This window comes from Dipodomys ordii, unplaced genomic scaffold (genome assembly GCF_000151885.1).
Source record: "Dipodomys ordii isolate 6190 unplaced genomic scaffold, Dord_2.0 Scaffold2, whole genome shotgun sequence".
Lineage (NCBI taxonomy): Eukaryota > Metazoa > Chordata > Mammalia > Rodentia > Heteromyidae > Dipodomys > Dipodomys ordii.
In genome coordinates this window covers 1,654,711-1,659,627 of record NW_012267218.1, presented here as the reverse complement: position 1 = coordinate 1,659,627, position 4,917 = coordinate 1,654,711, and the positions used below count along the sequence as shown (strand labels likewise).

Genomic DNA, 4,917 nt, shown 5'->3' with positions numbered 1-4,917 from the left:
ACCACTTGAGCCACAGCCCCACTTCTGGCTTTTTTCTTCTTTCTTATGTGGTACTGAGGAATCAAACCCAGGGCCTCAGGCATGCAAGGCAAGCGCTCTACCACTGAGCCACCTTCCCAGCCCAAATCACTTGAACTATTAAGCTGGAAGTTTATGTCCTCTTACCCTACCCACCCAAGCTTGCAAAAATGTAGAAGCCCAGCACTGGTGGCTCTTGCCTGCAATCCTACTCAGGAGACTGAGATCTGAGGATCATGGTTCAAAGCCAACCCCGGCAAGGAAAGTCCGTGAGACTCTTATCTCCAATAAACCACTAGAAAACTGAAAGTGGTGCTGTGGCTCAAGTGGTAGAGCGCTCACCTTGAGCTGAAGAGCTGAGGGACAGTGCCCAGGCCCAGAGTTGAAGCCCTACTACCAACCAAAAAAAAAAAAAAATGTAGAAGACTGGCCTGACCAGTGCTGGCTGTCCTGTCCATGGAGGCTGTGCAGACTTGCCCACGTTCTGCCTGGAGCTGTGCATTGCTGCATCCTTTTTGGAATGTATTTGGCAGTATTTATAAAATTAAAAATGTTTAACCCCCATGACCCAACATTCCCACTTCTAGGAATTCGGCCTCTCAAGAAAGGATGGTGTCCACACTCCTCCCTGCGAATACAAAAAGAGGTGTGTGTTGGGCTGCGATGTAGCTCAGTGGCCAAGCACTTGCCTAGCAAGTGCAACGTCCTGAGTTCGATCCCCAGTACCAAAAAAAAAGAGAAGACAAAAAAAATAGTTAAAAAAAAAAAAAGAGAGAGCCGGGCGCTGGTGGCTCACGCCTGTAATCATAGCTACTCAGAAGGCTGAGATCTGAGGATCGCAGTTCAAAGCCAGTCCGGGCAGGAAAGACCATGAGACTCCTATCTCCAACAAACCACCAGAAAACCGGAAGTGGCGCTGTAGCTCAAGTGGTAGAGGGCTCGCCTTGAGCTGAAGAGCTGAGGGACAGCGCCCAGGCCCAGAGTTCAAGCCCCACGACCGACAAAAAAAAAAAAGGTGTGTACTGGGGAAAACAGACTTTCCCAGATAGAACCCAATGCTCATCACTGGGACTGGACACTGGTGGGAAGATATCTCTATAGTGGAATTTTTTTTTTTTGGGGTCCAGTTGTGGGGCCTGAACTCTGGGCCTGGGTGCTGTCCCTCAGCTCTTCAGTTCAAGGTTAGCACTCTACCACTTGAACCACAGCGCCACTTCCGGCTTTTTTTTTCTTTTTGCTTATGTGGTGCTGAGGAATTGAACCCAGGGCCTGAGGCATGCAGGGCAAGCGCTCTACCACTGAGCCACCTTCCCAGCTCCGTCTCTATAGTGGAATTTTATTCAGTTGTCAACAAAGAGTCTGGTAACTAATATCCATGCAGAGCTTTTCACATTGCTGTGTGACTAAAACAAGGAGACCCTCTCTGGGTATGTGAGAAAAGGGTAGAATGCTGCTTTAAAAAAAGGCCCCAGACCCAGGTGCTGGTGGCTCACGCCTGTCATCCTAGCTACTCAGGAAGTTAAGCTCTGAGGATCACAGTTCAAAGCCAGCCCAGGCAGGAAAGTCCTTGAGACTCTTATCTCTAATGAACCACCAGAAAACAGGAAGTGGCGCTGTGATTCAAGTGTAGAGTGCTTGCCTTGAGCTGTAGAACTGAGGGACAACGCTCAGGCCTGGAGTTCAACACCCATGATGGACAAAAAAAAATAAACAGGCCCCAGACCTGCCACACCAGGCCCACTGCAGTGAGCACATTGTCAAGAGAACCAAATAAGAGCAGGTGTGTTGGACAAGGGGGCAGAGAATTCCAGGCTTAAGAGACAATGGACAGGTGCCTCTCAGATGAGATTGGACTGGAGGCCAGGCAGCCCTTCGTGGCAGCCCCTGTGTGCGAGGGTGGTTGTCCTATTCCTACTGGCTTTATTACTGTTGCAGGACTCTGCTTCTTTGCTCGCAGAGGCCTTCCTCCTGTTCCAAGTCAGCATTTCTTAGAGCAATAAAACAAGCTAATGTGCAAAGGCAAATGTCGGTCTGGCCAGACAGCAGGTGTCCCTTGAACTTGGAACTCCTGTCCTCTGGGCCCCCTGTAGCCAGTTTCCCCATCTCAGAAATATCCACAGCTGCTCCCCCTGCCGCTGCCCCCCCAAGTCTGAAGTCTGGAGGGCTCAAGTTTCTGTTTGTAGACGTGAAGAGAGGAGACAGGAGCTGGGCCTGGGTGGGGGAGCACAGGACTTCCTCCTGTCCTGTCCCTACAACTTCTGGCCACAACCCTTCCCTGCTCGCCTCCTCCTCCGGGTCGCACTCCACTCCTCCACTGCAGAGGTGGGGAGCAGCCTTGCCCAGGCTCCTGCCGGCGCTCTCCATAGCACTCAGCCTCCTGGGCTGGGGATACGCTGAGCTGCACCGAGCAGCCTGTGGATCTGTGCTGCCAAGGTGGGGGTGGCGGCAGCTGCAGGGGCTGGGAGGGACCACAGTAAGTGACTTTAGGTGCCTTTAAAGAAATAGGTTGGGGTGAGGCCCCTACCACCCACACAGGAGGGGGGAGCCTCAGTGGCCCCCAGAACAGGGGAACAAGGGAGAAGCCTGAAGGGGGCTTCAAGGGGCCCAGGCTGGCTCCACTGCAGCCCCGGGCACCCCAGGACCCTCAGCAGCTGGGCTGGCAGCGTCTGGGCCAGAAGCTGGGTGACATCACCATCCGTTTGTGACCCAAGTTCCTTAGAAATTGCGCCCAGTTACACATTAACCACAGGGCCTGCAAGGGGCCTGGGCAGACACAGGTGTGGACAGGCCCAGATTCCAGGCCTGAGTTGGGGCCATCCACGCGCCCGGGCTCTAGAGTGCTGTAGACCGCTAAGGGGAAGTTGGCTGGGGTCAGAAGAGGGGCTGGGGCTGTTCTGGGGCTTCAGGGCAACAGGAAGCAGGGCCTGGAGGAAGGAACTTGTAGAGGGAGCCTGGCTGCCGGCCCGAAGAGCCGCCTCCAGCTGCATCCTAGGTTCCTTCTTATCCAGGCCTCTTTCCCCATCTTTTTTTTTCCCCTATTTGTAGGTCATGGGGCTTGAACTCAGGGCCGGGGGTGCTGCCCTTGAGCTCTTTCGCTTAAGGCACAGCACCACTCCTGGCTTTTGAGAGGATGCCATCTTGGAATCGTGATCCTCACACAGGCCTGAGCCGGGGCGCCTGGCCCCACTTTCCTCTAAGGTGCTATCCGTTCCCTAAAGCTGGGTTTATGATTTTACTTTGCCTGTCCTGGAGCTTGTACTCTGGGCCCGGGCACCATCCCTGAGCACTTTTTACTCAAGGCTAGTTAGTGCTCTACCACTGTGAGCCACAGAGTCCTTCCCATTTTCTGGTGCTTAATTGGAGATAGGGCAGGGAGTGTCTTTTGTGATCCTCAGATCTCAGCCTAGTGAGTAAAGGTGTGAGCCATTAACCTCTGGCCAAGTTTGTGGTTTTAAATTCCACGCCTAATGATGAGCTGAATTGCTCAGGGACAGCTCCCAGACCTAGAGCTCAGGCCCCACGACTGACCAAAAAAAAAAAAAAAAAAGAGATCTTTCATGAGATTGTTTCTTACACATTTATAAGATTATGTCTGTGTTGCTTTGTATGTCCCTCCCCCATGGTATAACCCCTGCTTTCACTATATATGATGTTGGTATATGTGGAGGGAAGGGAAAAAAACAAATGGTTAAAACAGGGATACAGGAGGACCCACTGCAACAATGAGCTGTACCTTATGTTGAAAAACAAACTTTACAACTATGGTGGGGGGGGCAGGGGGGAGGATGGGAAGGGATGGGAAGGGGAAACAAAGGAGGCTACAATGCTTGATAAGAAATGTACTCATTATCTTGCCCATGTAATTGTAACCCCTCTGTACAGTATTTTCACACACACACACAAAAATTCCAAGCCTATTTTGGCTGTGTGAGATACCGGCTGTCAAGCAATCTCTGAGTCAGTTTCCTGGTCTGTAAACCCCTCCATAGGACTATGGAGAGAGGATTCATTCAGATTCCACTTCTGTCCCCCTTGTATAAACTCTGTGTAGGGGAAAGTGAGGTGAGATAGAGCAGGAGACAAGGAAATGATATTACTGTAAACAAGTATCAAAAAGGTCAGATTGAGACTTTAAAGCAAAGAAGCTGAAAAGCAGATACGCTCCTCTTCCACCACAGCTCCTCGTTAATATTAGATTCAAGATCAGAGGCACAGGAGGGGTTATCCAAATTTGTCTTCTCCTTTGAAATAGTAAAAGCCTGAGAACTCTTCACACAGTACCGAGGGGAAGACTCAAAGGCCTATCGGTCAAAAGGAAGTCCTGAAAGTTACTTGGGGTTGGGGTAGGCCTAGAACCACTGCCTGAGGACCTGGGAATTGAGGAGCTACTCTGGGGGGGAGGGGAGGGTCCTTTGGAGCCTTCGACTCTTGTGTCCTGTCTGGGAGCAGGCAATGCTTCCCTCCCCCGTGGCTCCCTACTTAAGAAGTTATCCTAAGGTGGATCCTGGCTGGGATCCTCTTTGTAACAGGCCCTGAGATGCTTTTCACCAGCAGATCTTAGGAGCCCGGGAAGTTGAGGGGAGGAAGCGATGGGCCATCCTGAGGTGACAAAAGGACCCAGCTCAGAGAAGATGGGGGCGGCTCAGACAGGACGGGGAGCTCGGGGAAGGAGGCCCGGGGCAGTGGACAGGGCGGCAGAATCCTAAGGCCTGGGAAGGGCTTTGGCCTGGGCTGGGAGGAGGAGCTCAGGGAGTGGAAAGTAAATCTCCCGGGGGAGCAATTAGGGAATGAGTCAGGCGGCGGCGGGGCCGGCCGGGAGGTCTCCAGGCCGAGAGTGAAGCCCGCCCAAGCCCGCCCAAGCCCCCTCACCGTCGGGCCTCCCCCAGCCTCCTTCCCCCG

At 52.7% G+C, this 4,917-nt stretch overlaps 1 protein-coding gene across 1 annotated transcript in view; it reads right to left on the bottom strand.

The window, feature by feature from the left end:
• Ckb (creatine kinase, brain) overlaps nt 1-4,917 on the bottom strand; it is a 13,329-nt gene that overhangs the window by 7,621 nt on the left and 791 nt on the right. The window lies entirely within an intron of this gene.